This window comes from Notamacropus eugenii, chromosome 6 (genome assembly GCF_028372415.1).
Source record: "Notamacropus eugenii isolate mMacEug1 chromosome 6, mMacEug1.pri_v2, whole genome shotgun sequence".
Lineage (NCBI taxonomy): Eukaryota > Metazoa > Chordata > Mammalia > Diprotodontia > Macropodidae > Notamacropus > Notamacropus eugenii.
In genome coordinates, this window is record NC_092877.1 from 237,694,846 (window position 1) to 237,712,386 (window position 17,541).

At 35.5% G+C, this 17,541-nt stretch overlaps 1 long non-coding RNA gene across 1 annotated transcript in view; it reads right to left on the reverse strand.

The window, feature by feature from the left end:
• Nucleotides 1-16,627, reverse strand: part of LOC140512776 (uncharacterized) — a 76,795-nt gene extending 60,168 nt beyond the window's left edge. The window contains exons 1-2 of the long non-coding RNA XR_011969909.1: nucleotides 15,645-16,627; nucleotides 10,155-10,240 (exon numbers count right to left, since the gene is read on the reverse strand). This is a non-coding gene — a long non-coding RNA (uncharacterized lncRNA). The remainder of the gene's footprint in view (nucleotides 1-10,154; nucleotides 10,241-15,644) is intronic.
• Between the last annotated feature and the right edge of the window lie 914 nt (nucleotides 16,628-17,541).

A 17,541-nucleotide genomic window follows, 5' to 3' on the forward strand; every position in this document is an offset into this window, starting at 1 on the left:
TATCAAGAAGGGAAAGATGCTCAGATTAGAAAAAAATCATGAAGCTATTACTTTTCAAAAAAGGTGTTTCAGAGGATACCACTAACTATTAACTCATAACAACTTTCTCATCTTCATCGAATATCTATGGCAGTGATTTATATAGGTATTAAGAATGTCCTTGATAAAGAAAACAGACTTTCAAAAATTATATTCTATATAGTCTACCACAAAAGATTCACTGAAATGTACAGCAAATGTAAGCTCCTGCTTTGTTTATTATTTTTATATCAAATTTTTTATATCACAATCAAGTTTATTTCACAAAGTCATGATTAATGAATTTTCTTAATAGATTTTTTGAGATAATAAATCTATGAAAATCCACATCCCTTGATCACTACCTTGTCTGAATGTACTCTCCCGTTTGATCTAGCATATTTAGGAGCATTACCATAATTTTAGAACATTGATGATTTGACAGAAGGCTATGATTCAGCTAATCCAAACCCAACCTGAGGTATTAATCTTTTTTACAAATTCCTCACAAGGATTCATGCGGCCTTCATGGGATAGCCTTTAGGGACAGAAATCTCATTAATTTCTGAGAAAGCCTGTTCAGGTTTTGGATACTGTCATTGTTAGGAAGGATTCTTCCTGATAATTAGCCAAAATGTGTCTTGATAACTTCTCTTCAGTCATCTGAGTTGTAACCTAAGGAAAAAATAAGACCAATGCTTCTTCCATATAACCCATAAAATAAAGCAACAACCCTCCTTCTCCTCCTCCTGTCTTCTCTCTTCTAGCTAAATATCTCCAGCTCTTTTTACTTCTATGCCTAGCACATAGTAGGTGCTTAACGCTTATTGATTGATTGATAAACCAATCCTCTTGTGACATAGTTTTGATTATCTTTACCGTTCTTGTTATCTTACTCAGGATTTATTCTAGGTTGTTAATGTGCCTTATGAAATATCGTGTCCAGAGCCAGATGCACAGTTCTTTAGATATGTCCTTTGATCTGAACACTATGAATCTGTTAATGAAACCCGAGGCCACATTTGTTTTGGATTCAGTAGTTTGTAGTCTGTCATCCTCCTTTGAGCTCCACCTTTATCTCTTTCATATGAACAGTGAATGTGTAACTTTCAAAGGGCAAATGTGACCCAAAAAGACACTATATAACATATAATAGACTTAGAATGCTAAAAATCTACCTTATTCCATTTTCCCTTCTACATTCAGTCACCTGTTTCTTTTAGGTTTTTGAAATAGGAATTGCATCTGAAGGAGTATTGTGTTTATTTTGTGGCAGGAAAATGGGTTATTTCAGTGCCAGAGTTAATTATATCACTAAAATGAATTAAAAAGACTTCACCAATCAAAATTTAGCGTTAAAAAGTTGATAGTTGATGCTTTCTGTTTCTCATGTGTAAAATGTGCTGTGTTTTATTGTGTTATATTTTTTAGAGCTTGAATTTTTCTTAGATTGCTAGATTTTTCCCTTCCCATGAAGAATCATTTCTAATATGTGTGTGTGTGTGTATATATATATATATACACACATGTATATATGTATACACATACCCACCTGTATAGCTACACACATATATACGTATATGCATATACACATACATATGTATACACATATACACATACATGTACATGTAAAGTTGGTCTTGTCTGTCATTCTGGAAAACTTACATGGACAAATCCTATTCACATTTATGGAGACTATGCTTATGAGTATTATATACTTTTAATGATATAACAGCTTTTTTTCACTACGAGAAAGAATTAATTATATTTCATGATCATGTCCTTGATACTATGTTTTTTTTTTTCTTGGCATGTAGGTTAATAATTTGTGAAAGTTTAGGTTTAAAAAAATTTTAATGGGATTTGTATTTTTATCCTAGTCTACAATCTCACTAGGGAAGATAGAGCTCTGGCCTCATTTGGAGAAACCTGACTGTTAATAGGAAATTCCCTCCCAAAAGTTACTGACCTTTTTTCTGCCCCTTAACTAGTCCTGAGGACCTGTTAACATAAAAAAAATATCATACATATATATCCCAGGCTTTATGTATTGTTAGATTTAAGATTTTTTTTTCTTTTTCTATTCAATGCATGATGTAATGGAAAATACAGTGGTCTTATTCAGAAGACGCAAGTTCAAATCACAACTCTGTTATTTATCAACTCGGTGATCCAGGGCAAGCCCATTTACCTTTTTAAGTCTCTGTTTCATCATCTGTAATATGTCGCTAATAACATTTTCACTATTCATTTCCGAGGTCCGTTGTTAGAAAACGTCTTTGTAACCATTGTTGTCTAGGGATAATGAGATAACATGTAAAAGTCTTTGCAAACCTTAAAGCACTATACAGACACTGGCTATCAAAGAGCTTAAACGTGAGATTTCTTTAGTATAGGGAATGTCCAAGTGAGGAAATATTCTAAAATATTCTGCACATTTCCAAATTGGCACCTTTCCTGCAACTAATAATGATAAAGAGTTACCCAGGGCAGTGAAAGGTTAAGTCCTTTGTCCAGGTATTTTTACCTTTAATATATATCAGAAGCAGAACTTGATGGCAGGTCTTTCTTGCTTTGCAATTAGATGGCACAATGGATAGAGTGCCAGGTCTGAAGTCAAGAAGACTCATCTTTCTGAGTTCAAATCTAGCCTCAGACACTTACTAGCTGTATGACCCTACGTAAGTCACTTAACTCTGTTTGCCTCAGTTTTCATTTCTGTAAAATGAACTGTAGAAAGAAGGAAATGGCAAACCACTTTACTATTTTTGCCAAGAAAACCTCAAATGGGGTCATGAAGAATTGGAATCGACCAACCACAACAAAACAAATTTCTTGCTTTGAGTCAGGGTTTCTAGCCACTACTCTACACTGTGTTCTTTAACCTTTGAAACAGTATATAAATGCCAAGATTTATTTTCAAAGACAACATCGTACAGTACTTTAAAGCTCTGAGTTGTTGTCATAGTCAATTATTTTTTCCCCTAGAGTAAGTACAAGAAAGATTCATATGGTGTAGGAGATAGAGGCTGGCTTTGATGTTCAGAAGGCATAGGACCCCCGTCTCGGCTCTGATACCTACTAGCTGGGTGACTATGAGCAAGTCACATTAGCATGTACCAAGTTTGGCCTGGTAGGCCCTAAAACCCTGGGATGAGAAGTACAATTGGCTTTTTCCCTAAGAGAATTTCCCTATGAGACGTAGGGTTGTTGTAAGGATCAAAACACAAATGTAAAGTGCTTTTGTAAACCTTAAAGCACTATCTAAGTGCTAGGCTACTATTTCCTCCTCTACTTCCTCATCCTCCAACTAAGGTCATGTACATCCCCTGTGAGATTACACAACAGAATTATAATAAAGTTCCTATCAGAATATAATTCCTATCAAAAACATTTCAGAGGAAAAGGGAAAAACCTGATGGTAATGATTGTCTCAAAGGTACTAGTAAATCTTATGTATACTTCTGGCAAGTCACATTCCACACCACTCTGTTCATCTGCTTGGGGTTTCTAGGCTCCAGACCAAAGCAAAAAACAATAAAACCCCTTACATTTAAAATAGTTTTTTGCTTTAATAGAAAAATTTGGAGTCAAAAATCAATTGGAAAAGAATCTCAGACCATAAAAAAACCAATAACAAAATTTCAAGGAAATGATGACTTTTCTTTACAGCCAGAATTTATAGCCTGAAAGAACTATATTTTGTCTCTGTGGATAGGTTTATGAAGCAAATACTAAAATACTTAATACTAAAATACTTAATAATGAAATACTTAATAAAAATGTTTGTGTTTATTCAGATATTGATTTACAAGGAACAAGTCCAGATGAATGTGCTAAATCACTTCAATATTTTTAAAAATTGACTTTATTTTGAACTTAGAAATCATCATCTAACAAACTTTTCCGTAAGAAAAACGGAAACTGAAACAGCCCAAGGGGCTTGTGTAAGAATTTGCAATTTGTTGTTGTTGAGTCATTTCAGTCTTGTTTGACTCTTCGTGGTCCCATTTGGGGTTTTCTTGGCAAAGATATTGTAGTAGTTTGCCATATCCTTCATCAGCTCACTTTACAGATGAGGAAACTGAGGTACACAGGGTTAAGTGACTTGTCCAGGGTTACACTGCTAGTAAGTATCTGAGGCTAGATTGGAACTCAGGTCTTCCTGATCCTAGGCCCAGAGTTCTAGCATCTCTTCCTCTCAGGTTTAGCTTGTACACAGTTTTTTAAGATTCTCTCTCTCACTCTCTGTCTCTGTCTCTCTCTGTTTCTATATATATATATGTACGCACACACATATGTATGTATTTGTATATACATATGTATTAATATGTACACATACATACATATACATATATGCACACATACTTATATACAAATATATAACATATATTATTGCTTAACCCTAAAATGAAAACATTCAGTTATATACATTAAATATATATAATAGAATAATATATAAAATTATGTAGCAATATATAAATACATTATATGTGTGTGAGTATATGTATATATCTATAAATAAATTCAACAAGTAATAACAAAAGAGCTTCTTTTTTTTTCAAGCATTTCTTGTCAATCAAATATCAATTCTGGGAGTCTGGCCCAGGCAGAACAAGTTCAGGCTATCTTCATGTGGCTAAATTAACCTTGTTTGGGTGACAGTCTAAGTATTTTAAAGACATAAAATTCTTGCCCAATATTTTTTTCATTTTCAAGAGGTGAGGGTTTATTATATGAACACAGTCTCAATTTAACCTGATTTATGTAGGGAATGTTCTTTTTTTCCTCTTGAATTGACTAGGGGTTTTTTCTTTCCCCTACATTACATTCTGTGGTATGTTTTGTAACCTGAAAAATATTTCATTTGGAAAAGAAACCTGATTTCCTTGATGATGATAATGCAAATTACTGATATTGGCTTTTTTTTGTCATACAGATTATCCTTTTCAGTATTATTGAGAAGTTTCTATTCTTTCATTTTTTTTTCTTTTTTGGTCACTCTACTGACTACTGGATCTTCATAAAGAAAGATCCATACTCTAATTGAAATGGTTCATTGTTTTCTTAAATATTTTATGCAACCTTTTTTAACTTTGTGTAATTATTATAGTGGATAATCTAATAAAGGGAAATACATTGAAGCTGGCCAAATTATTAAGATAATAATACATATTTACTTTGCACTTTATACTGTATTACAAAAAAAGCTGCCTTTTCTCACAACAACCTTCTAAAGTAGATATTCCCAGTATGTGACTTTTCTATAATGGGGAGTCCAACATGTAGGTGAACGAGGAATGGGAAGATGTTTTTCAAATCCAATTCTCTTTTTACTATTCCATTTTTGTTTATTCACTGTTAATCATGATCTCATCTTAATAAACTCTATGTAATAAATAGATTTATTATGTCTCTAATAAACTCTATAAAATAACTGTAGGTTCAGTTTTTTTCTCCTACATTTTTAGCACAATTTAAGCTTCATCTTGTCGAATAGCTCTTTTACAAACTTCTTGGTAATGAGTCCACTGGCAGAGCAGTAAATGGATAAAATTTTGACTGTGAATACATTCTCATGACTATATCTTAACTTCCTTATCTTTGATCCTCCCATTATTTCCTATCTCTTTTTCCTCTTGCCCATTGGTACAAACATATTGGTTCATTAATCCATCAATATTTATTAAGCACTTACTATGTGCCTGGCATTGTACTAAGTGTTGGGGATACAAAAAGATGCATGTAGCAGTCCCTGCCTTCAAGTTTACAATCTAATGGGAGAGACAACATGCAAACAAACATATGTAAATCAATACATATACAGGATAAATGGAAATAATCAACAGAGGGAAGATGCTGGGATAAAGAGGTGTTGGAGAAGGCTTCCTGGGAACTTCAAGGAAACCTGGGAAGTCAGTAGTTGAAGTAGAGGAGGGGGTGTTCCAGGCAAGAGATGGAGTATCTTGTTCATGGAACAGCCAGGAGGACAGTGTCTTTGGATCAAAGAGTGTGTGTTGAGGAATAAGCTATAAGAAGAATAGAAAGGTAGGAGGAGATAAGGTTATGAAAGGCTTTGAATGCTGAACAGAGTATTTTGAATTAGCTCCTGGAGACAACAGGGAACCATTGAAGTTTAATGAGTAGGAAAGGTGACATAGTCAGACCTATGCTTTAGGAAAGTCACTTGAATGGAGAATGGATTGGAGTGGGGAGAGACTTGAATCAGGCAGCTCCACCAGCAGGCTATTGCAATAATCAGGTGTGAAGTGATGAGAACCTGTACCAGAGTGGTGACAGTGTCAGAGGAGAGAAGGAAGTGTATTTGAGAAATGCTGCGAAGGTGAAATTGGCAGGCCTTGGCAGGGTGAAAGATAGTGAGGAATCTGAGTTGATTTCTAGGTTTTGAGCCTGAGGGACTGTGAGGATGGTGTTATCCTCTACAGTAATAGAGAAGGTAGGAGGCAGGTAGGAGGAAAGATAATGAGTTCTGTTTTGAACATGCTGAGTTGAAAATGTCTACTGGACATCCATTTTGATACGTCTGAAAAAACAGTTGGCAATACAAGATTGGAGGTCAATGGAGAGTTTAGGGTAGGAGAGGTAAATTTCAGAATCATCAGTATAGAGATGGGAATTAATCCCTGGGACCTGATGAGATCACCAAGTGAAGTATTAAAGAGAGAGAAGAGAAGAGAGCCCAAGATAGAACTCTGAGGGATACCTATGGTGTTTTTCACATGGTGTCAGTTTCAGTAGTCTGTCCAGGATTTGACATTAACATCAAATATTCAGGAGTCTTCCCCTCCTCATTCATAATAACCTACTTTCCTTGGGATGGTTGTAGTATAGTGCAGAGAGTATGTACTGAATCTGGAGTCAGAAAAGACCTAAGTCAATTTATTAGGTGTGTGAATTTGGGGAAGTTGATTTATTTCAATAAGTGTCACCTGTCAAATGCTGAAATTATACTAGATGATCTCTAAGATCCCTTTCAGCTCTAATGAAAAACAAAATCTCTTTTTCTCTGTCTCTCTGTCTTTCTGTCTCTGATTTTCCGTCTTTGTCACACACACACACACACACACACACACATACATACACACCCAGGTGGTATATTAGATAGAGCACTGCACTGGAGTCAGGAAGGCCTGAGTTCATGTTCAGTCTCAGAGACTTATGAGCTGTGTGAACCTGGACAAGTCACTTAACCCTGTTTACCTTAGTTCTCTCATCTGTAAAAGGCGTTAGAAAAAGAAATGGCAAACCACTCTGGTATCTTTGCCAAGAAAATGTCAAATGGGGTATATTGCTAATGTATTTTTTTTTTTGCTTAATTTGAAGATCTTTACTGTCCATTAATAGGCCCATGTGACCTGTGTAAATCACATGGAAGCCTAAGTGACATTGGTGGAAGGAGCTTCCTGAAAAGGTGGAACAGGAAGGGGTGGAGCTGGAGGAGAACTGAGAGGAAGTTGGTCAGACTAGTCAGAACTGGGAATGACTCACTGCCTGTGAGTGAGAGAAGGGCATTTTGCTTAGGGGAGCCTGTTTGTGGGAAGACCTGATAATGTGTATAGACTTCTTGGTTACTATGATGGATTTCTTTGTTGCTATGAGGGATTTGGTTTTCTGGTGTTGAGATTTGGCTTTATGGTATTTGAATAAATGTTTTGGTTCTGTCTTCCATGTGGAGATAATCCATGTGTTATATTTTGTGATGCAGAACTGTGCTGGTATATTTATAAGGCTACAGGCACTGTGAATATCACATTGGTGCTACATGAGGTTATGTAGAGTCAGATACAGCTGAAATGACTCAACAACCAAAATATGTACACACATTCATGTCTATATATATATATATGTATATATAATATACACATACACTTATGTGCATATAAATACATATTTAAGATGCATTTTATGTGTGTATATATACACATGTACATATACATATATATATGGATATGAATATATATGCATACATACATATACTTATTATGAACAAAGTATTTTACTAGCTGCTTTGAGGGCAAGCAAAAGTAGGTGGGATATAATATAAACAAATTTAAGCACCTACTGTGTGTATATCCCTGTACTAAACTCTGAGGAAGCTATAAAGACATTATCTTGGTCTTTAAGGAGCTTATAGTCTATGGTGGTAGGTGGATGAGACAAGTACATAAGTAATCATAATATGGCAAACTATATTTATTGTGTTAAGTAAGGCATAGGCTTTGTGCTGTGATTAGTGGAAGAAGTGTCATATCTATTTAAATGGCATTAAGGAAAGCTTCTATTATTTCTGAATTGGAGCACCTACAATTTTGATTCTTTGGACGCTGATATTCCAAAGTTTGCAAGTATGTACTATTACAAGGTGATCCTTTGTGTTAAAAAGATGATTTTTTTCTCTTTCAGGAAATAGTTTGGGATTATTAAAACCACATTGTAGTTTCCCAGATCACAGTCTTTCTCCCATTCATTTTTGGCCCAATTTATTGTCCATTGCCATTTCAGTTTACTAACTCAGTGAACTTGTTTGCCAACATCATGTCACAGTCTGAACAACAGGTATTTTTAATCCATTGACATTTATGCCTATGTAGATTGTTAGGTTAATAAGTCATTGGATTTCATCTAAGACTCCCTGTAAAATATCATCTATAATCTGAACTGTATGAAAGCTTTCACCATCTATAGGGAGTCCCTCTTTCATTGGAACTCAGCACAAGAAATTTTCCAGAAGAGTAGCAAATGTCTTTGGTGAGCATATGTCTCTTTACTATATACTATTGTTGGTATTCTATTGGTCAATCATGTCAACTCTTCATGACCCGTAGATCCTATCATCCATGGGGTTTTCTTAGCAAAGATATTAGAGTGGTTTGTCATTTCCTTCTCCAGTGGATTAAGACACAGAAAGGTTAAGTGACTTGCCCAGGTTCACAGAGTTAGTATGTGTCTGAGACCAGTTTTAACTCAGGTCTTCTGACTCCAGGCCCGGCACTCTATCCACTGAGCCATCTAGCTACTTATTATATGCTTTACAATGTTGATAATCAGAAGGCCTCTGAATAGTTAACTCTGTAGCTGAATTTACTCAAGGACCTTTTACCATTTTAATGTATATGAAGAACTTCTTATTGAAGTAGAGCCTTTAAGGTAGCATTTGATGAGTCAAATTATTTTTTTCATAGTCATCAACAAATAATAATAAACACAGAAGAATCTAATATTACTGGAAAATCTTTTTTATTTATTTTTTATTTTTTTCGAAAATCTTAATGTTTTTGTAAGGATATAGTCTACAGAATGAAATCATTTATGAAATGCTTCTGCTAGTTCTCAGCTCATATTTTTATCTTGAAACTTGTGTTGATCATTTTAATTAAAGTTTTATAAAAAGAAGAGTGGAGTAGTTTGCTTATATTAACCAAAAAATTGGAAAATATAGAGATTCAAGAAAACAGGATACGTTGACTTTAGGGCAAGAGTTAGTAATTATTGATCTCCTTTTGAGGGCTCTGCTGAACTTTGATATAGTTTGTGATTTTCTTCTATTGTTTAGGTATCATTCCCTCCCCAAGAGAACTGGAAAATGATTCTTTAATGCTTTAAAAATCCATTGTTTTCAGCATAGATACTCTCAGTATGTACTTAGCTTTGTGGAGTCTCCCTTGACAATTTGATTTTCTTAAGTGCCATTTCTACTTCCTTGTAACACTGAAGATTTAGGGTCCAGATGTGTTGGTTTTTCTGCCATTGGTGATAAAAATCAACAAATGAAGTGTTTCTAGAAAATGTTCCATTTTCTATTTATTTGTTGTCTTCTTGACAACTTCCCCTCTACATGCACTTTTAGTTATATAACCTAATTAGATCTGTTACCAATAATAAATAATACTTATATAATAACTCCCATTTATATAGTACTCTAAATATTACAAAATGCTTTCTTCCCAATAATCATTTGAGATAGGTGACCCAAATCTTATTATACTCATTTAACAAATAAAGAAAATGGGGCTCAAGGATACAGAGTCAGTCAAGTAGCATTTTTTAAGTGTCTGTGACATGAAAGGCACTGTGATAAGTATTGAGAACTGAATACTGTGGATAAATTCACTTACCTTGCCAGTATACTTTCCAGGGATGTGCACAGAGATGATGAGGTTGATGCATGCATTGCCAGAGTTAGCTCAGTGTTTGGGAGACTCTGAAACAAAGTGTGGAAGAGAAAAGGTATTTGATTTCTTACCAAATTGAAGATCTACAGAGCCATTGTGATGACTTCATTGTTGTTTGCCTGTGAAACCTGGACAGTATACCAGCACCATGCCAGGAAACTGAATTACTTCCATTTGTATTGTCTTAGGAAGATTCTGAAGATCACCTGGTAGGATAAGGTATTGGATGGACACTGAGGTCCTTTCTTGAACTAAACTGCCAAGCATTCAAAATCTGCTTCAGAGAGTGCAACTCCAATGAATTGGCCACATTGTTTGAATGCCAAATGTTCATTCACCTAAAAGACTACTTTATGAAGAACTCACACAAGACAAGGACTCACATGGAGGTCAGAAGAAACAATAGAAGACCACTCTTCAGGTCTTTCTAAAGAACTTTGGAATCAATTATTAGACATGGGAACACTGGCATAAGATAGCCCAGCATGGCATGCATGCATCAAAGAAGACAGTGATCCATGAGCAAAGTAGAATGGTAGAACTACAAAAAAAAAATGAGTAAAATGATCACCGTATTATCTGGTCATATCAATCCCAACTTCAGTGGTATAGACAGGGAAAAGACCCAAGCATCTTTCTAGATTGTAATTCTGTTCAAAAGGATTAGTCTTACAAGGAACAAGACCAAAACAAGTTGTAACTTTATAAATGACATACAGCAACTGGGGCAGGATTCTAACACAGATTTTTTGACTCAAAACAAATGCTTTTATCCAACAAACAATTCTGTTTTGGTCAAGAGGGCAAAAAGATGAGTTTATTTTTGGAGTCAAGTCTCTAAAGCACAATGACAAAGGAATTATAAGTACTGCAAAGCAAAAGTCAAATTGGTTAGTAAAAATGTCCAACTGGTAATGATGACCCTAGTGAAAGAAAGCAAGGAAAACAACAAACTTCATAGAGAAAAGATCAAGGAACTGTATGTAGCAAAGACCTAGACCAAAATAAAAGAAAGTACTCATAAACCTAGAAGACAAAGGCTAAGTTTTTTTTTAAAGGTCAGACAAGAATCGGGAGTCAAGTCATCCCAGGAAGTGGCAATTCAAAAGACTAAGCAGAAGCAGTTTGACTTGTGTTTTACACCAGAGAAGGAAGGTCTGCCTCTGGCTCCTCATTCTGCCTCCCTTGGTGCATCTGGGCTTGAATTATTAACACAACAGTTATGGAGAAGTGGAGTCTTTCAGCCAGGTAGTCTCTTTATCTTCTGGGGAAACTATTAAAGTAAAAAGCCTATTTCCAGATATTTGTTTTTATATTCTAATGGCACCTAAACAGAAGTTTCATATATTAAAAAACCTAATTATTTGTCAGTGAGTTATTTTCACACCTTTACTTATCTCTGACACCAGTTCTGTAAAACTGACAGTTCTGAAAGTAGAAAAGGATGTTTGAAGACAAACATCCTAAATTACCAAAAGGGATATAAGAAGGATGATAGAGCAGGATGAGAATAAAGTCTGGAGGGTTGTCAGATGAGAATAGGGCCTATTCAATAGACTGAGAAGATGAGTACCTATAATTTGGGGATATGATCTAAGTAGATGTTATGGTGGGAAAAGATGAAGTTGCAGTTGGGAGATGTGTACTTGACACTCACTAGCTGTGTGACTTTGGGCAAGTCAATTAATCCCAGTGCCTCATCCTGAGTCGTCTCCAGTTGTCCTGATGAATATCTGGTCACTGGATTCAGATGGCTCTGGAGGAGAAGTGAGGCTGGTGACTTGCACAGCCCTCCCTCACTCAAAACAGAGTCAAGTGCAAGTCATGTCATCATTTCTCTGATGGCATGGTCTTCTTTGGCAACAAAGAATGAACACACATTAGACTTACTAGTTCTGTTTGCTGTTCCTTATACAGAACACATGGTGTCCTGACTCACAGGGTTCCCACATGCCTGAAATGTTCTCCTTCTTCATCTCTGCCTGGTGGCTTCCTTGGCTTTCTTGAAGTCTCAGCTAAAATTCCACTTTCTGCAAGATTTTCCCAGTCCTCCTTCATCCTACCCTCAATTCATCCCTATATCCACCTATATAGCTGTTTGCATGTTGTCACTCCCATTATACTGTGAGCTCCTGGAGAGCAGGGACTATTTTTCCCCCTTTCTTTGTATTCTCCGCACTTAGCCCAGTGCCTGACATGTTGGCTGTTCTCTTCCCTTCAAAAGCTACTGTCAGGCCTGCAGGCAAAGAACTGAAATGAATTAAAGAAGAGTAAGCTTTATTTAGATATGTTTTATAATGCAATTTTTAAAATTTAGAATGTTTTGTTTCTATTTTAGAATTTTGTTTTTGTTTTTGTTTTTGCCTTAATAGGAGGTAGCTAGGTGGCCGAGCAAATTGAGTGTTCGACTTGGAGTCAGAGAAACCTGAGTTCCAATCCTGTCTCAAAGTAGTGACTCTAGCAAGTCACTTAACTGCTTTGTATGTCAGTTTTCTCATCTCTAAAATGAAGATAGGAATAGTACCTGCCTCCCAGGGTGGTCGTAAATACCAAATGAGATGACCTTTAAAACACTGTAAACTTTAAAGTACTATTTAAGTGACAGCAGTTTATCATCATCATCATCATCATCATCATCATCATCATCATCATCACCATCACCATCACCATCATCTTCAAAGGCAGCAGATAGTGGCACAGCGCTGGGCCTGGAGTCAGGAAGACTTACCTTCCTGAGTTCAAATCCAGCCTCAGACACTTACTGTGTGACCCTAGGCAAGTCACTGAACCCTTTTTGCCTTAGTTCCTCTTCTGCAAAATGAGCTGGAGAAGGAAATGGGAAGCTTCTCCAGTATCTTTGCCAAGAAAACCCCAACTGGGGTCACAAAGAGTTAGACATGACTGAAATGACTGCAACAGTAACAAATGAAGTAGATACTGATTATGGGAACCATTTATGAAAAATATTCTTGTAGATATATGAATTTCTTTGATTTGGAAGATAACCTTAAAAATAATTTAATCTAAAGTTCTCATTTTACTAAATGAGAAAATTGAGGATCAATAAAGGTAAATAATTTACCAGTGGTAAATCATTAGTTAGTCCTAGGATTAGAGACTTGATTTTCTGAATCTGAGTATTTCCACTATATCAGCTCCTACATTTATTAGATTTGTGCCTTTGGGAAATCACTTAACCTCCTTGAGCTTCAGATTCCTATTTTTTGAAGACTGTCCTCTGAGACTCTTCAATGTCTCTATTTTAATCCTTCTTCCACTATGATCTTGAAATAGTCTTGCCAATTTTTAAAATCAAAATGCAGCGTAGACCAATACCATGCTTCCCCTACAATGGGTCTAATCTCACTCTCTCAGGTTATTTCTTTAATTCTCTTCTTTAGTATGATTTATATTACCAAGTTTAACCAAATTAAATTTAACAGATAAAATTATGGGAGTGATTTTCTGGACCCAAGAGAACATTAGTTTGCAGGGAGATAAAAATTTAACATTCCAGAATGAAAGTAATTATTACTTTGAATGTGTGGTCCCCAACACTCCAACTGATGATAATAACAGGTACCTTTGTTATCAAAATTATTCTATTATCATGGGACTTACTGGTCCATAAAGTAGAAAATAAAATATAGAAGCCCCTGGAAATAAAGCATTTAATCCACTTAACATTGCCTGGGAGCAAAATTAATGAAAAACATTTCCATTTTTTTAGTCATAGGCAAACGTGAAGAATCTAACTTCATTTAAGTGTGCTTTACCTCCACGATAAGGTGGTAGTCAAGTACTAGACTGCCTGAGCTATAGGAATAGTTGAAGGTGAAGAGGTAAAAGACAGAGAACTGATCAGTGAGCATTTAGAAATTTAGTCAATATCCAGGAAACAATGTTTTGTTCACAGAGAGCTTACGTGGCTTCATCAACAAGAAGTTGCATCAGACCAACTTTTATTTCCTTTTACAGAAGGATTACTAAACTGGTAGAGCATTAAAATACTGTGGATAGAATTTATTTAGATTTTTATCAAAACATATAATAAAAATCTCTAATGATTGTTTTTTTTTTTTTTACTGTGTGCAAAAGATGGAGAGATTTTTACTAGATGAGAATGCAATTGATTCAGAACTGGCTAAATGACCAGAATAAAAGAGCAGGCTGTTGTGCTCATCCTTAGATTTTGAAGAGGACCATTATGTTAGAGAAATGATGACATGACTTGCACTTGACTTTGTTTTGAGTGTGGGAGGGCTGTGCAAGGTCACCAGCCTCACTTTGGAGATGGCCCAGGATCAAAAGAGCAGTCGTTAATTGATCAGTGTCATATTGGAAGCAGATCTTGAGTGGAATGCACCAGGAATCTGGGTCAGGCTTTGTGTCATTTAACATTTTCATCAATGACTTGAATAAAGGCACAGATGGAGTGCTTATCAAATTTGCAGCTGACATAAATCTGGGAGGGAGAACTAAGGAGACCTTCAGATATCAAAGAGATCTCTGATGATCCAGTGAACCAAATCACAAAGGTAGAGGGGCACTAAACTCATGAAACTGTAAATGTAGAAACCCAGGTGACTTAGGATGAAACCAAGCACGGTGAATTACCCCACCCAGGAGCATGATATGAAGGAGAATCTAGCCTTAGCACAAAGGACCCAAGTTGTTATGTTGAATAACTAAAAGAAAAGACCATCAGTGTAAAATATCATTGCAAACATAGTTTTATGACAGCCACAAGCAGCGATGTAAAAGAAAAAAAGATAACAAAACATATTTTCCACAATAACTACATGAATTCCTAAAAGAAATGAAATAAGAACTAAAAACCAAAATAAAATCTCTAGAGGAAACACTTGAAAGCAAATAGCTTAGAAGAAAAAGTAATAAATTTTACTGAAATAAAGTAGTAAAACATTACTCTAAAGCTAAAATTGACCAAACAGAAACCAGTTAACTTCGTGAGATAACAAGAAATATTAGAACAAAATCAAAATATTTTATAAGAAAGGAATACATTTGATATTAAAAAACCCTAATCTGTTTGAGAGAGATAATTTAAAAGACATTGGACTCTCTGAAAACCATGATTAAAAAAATTCCTGGAAACTGTATTTCAAGAAATTCTAAATGAAAATGATCTATATCTATTAGAACCAGAAAGTGAAATAAAGATAGAAAGAATCCACCAATCACCTTTTCAAACTGAGCCCTGAAAGCAAAAGTCATGGGAATATCATACCCAAAATGCAGAATTTATATGACATATAAAAATACTTCAAGCATCCAGAAAGAGACAATTTAAGTACCAATGCAGATAAGGATCACACACAATGTGTCAGCTCTTATTAAAATCCAGAGCAAATCTTGGAATACAGTATTCCAAAAGGCAAAAGACAAGGTTTATAATTAAGAATAACTTACCCAGTAAAACTCAAAAAAGATGGACCATTCTCCTGGTCACTTGAAAAATTTTGTTGTCTGTCATTTTGAATTATTGAATTTGACCAGCTTTTTAAATTTTTTTTTTCCTGGAAGCAGTAGATATATTCTTGGGATTGGTGTAATGTTTTCTTTGTTTGGAAGTTCTAGGCAGATGGTATTTCAGGTTTCTTGATTTGTCATATTCTTCTGGGAAACCCATGATCCTGAAGCTGTCTCTTTGCATCCAGTCTTTGAAATCAATCTATTTTGCTTCTATAGAGATCATATGTTGTTTTTAATGAAATTGCTTTTTGCTTCAATTCTTCCAGATTGTTCTTCACTTCTGTGCAATTGTATTCGTAATCATTAGTTTTCGCTTTTGTTTCTCTGGAGAGACTTAACCTCTGTGGATTTGAGTTTTCCTGTTCTGCCGGTTATTTCTGCTGTGCTGTAAATTTTGCTTTCACAACTCTTTTTCTCTCTTAAACCATTGTGGGAACCTTCTACTGTGCTAGTATTCTCTCTTGGGAATCCACAGGTTCCTCTTCATTGCATGTTGATTTGTTTGCCTTTTGTCTTAAAATATTTATTCAGAGATGTGTATCCTCATTGGACCTCATCTTTTTCTACCTTCCCTGTTCATTTATCTGATTGTGCTCAAGGGATTTTAACTGAGATTTTATTTCTCCTGAGATCTTTTTTCAGTCTTTTTTCTTTATATTCCCCTATCACCCATTTTCTAACTCTTTTCCCTTTGATGGTAGATTCCCTGAGGGCTGGACCTTAAAGCTCTCTCAGGCTTCTCCCAAGCTGAAGAGTTAATGTTGTATTGTCAGTCCCTGCCCTAAGTGACTTCAGAGGGGGTAGGACTGACTAGATACCATTAACTTTTTCTTCAGAATTGATAGATATCCTCTCTCTTCCTTGTCCCCTTCCCCCACTGAATTTCTTTTATTTTTACTTCTCTGGCTAAGCACTGATGACTCAAATGATTTCCTATACCACTGCCTTCTGAGAAGGGGTGAGAGGAGTTGAATTCTGTTGCTTGTTTCCATAGAATGAGAGGGTAAGTACAGGTGCAGAGTTTCCTGCATTGGCAGCACGTAAAATTGTGTGATGATTCCCAAATCACAAGCTCAAAGCTCGGAAGTTGGTGGGGAAGATGGTACTGTGAGTGTTGGGGAATAGAGATTAGCCTTCTCTGCTGTTAATTCGTTAGTTATTTCATTGCACTTGCGTCTTTGCCTGTGGAGACAGATGTGATGACTTTACCTCTTGGTAGATGATTTCTTTATTTGGGGGGATTTGTCTTCCATCTTTTTGGTTGCATGATCTGTCAAAATGAATCATGGAATAGAGAATTTTCAAATATTTCTTTTATTTTTTTATCTTTCATTTTTTTCCCAAACATTTCTTATGAAAAATGAGAGCTGAGTAGAAACTTTGAAATGCAAACACAGGAATAATGAGAAACCTAGAAAGACAAACTTGTTTGTTGAAGTGGAAGGGACTGTATGATAATGTAATACTGACATTGTAATGTTCGCGTGGGGATGGTGAGGGTGTGGGAATAAACTAATATATCTTCAGGATCTTAATGTCTTCAAATGGTATTGAAGAAATTAAAGAAAATCTGAGCCTCTTTTGAAGGATTTGTAAAGAAGACTTAAAGAGAGGTGATAATTTTCTTTATATATGAAGAGATTTTAAAAAAATATTTTTGATTTTGGGAGGATAGGACCAAGACCAATAGTAGAAGTAAAGGAAATAAATTTAGTCTCAGTATAAGGAAAAACAGGTATTGCTAAACCAAAAGTGGAATGAGCTGCTTAAGAAAGTGCTGGATTCCCTCTTATTGGAGAGGTTGAAGTGGAAGCTAGGTGGCTGCTTATAGGGC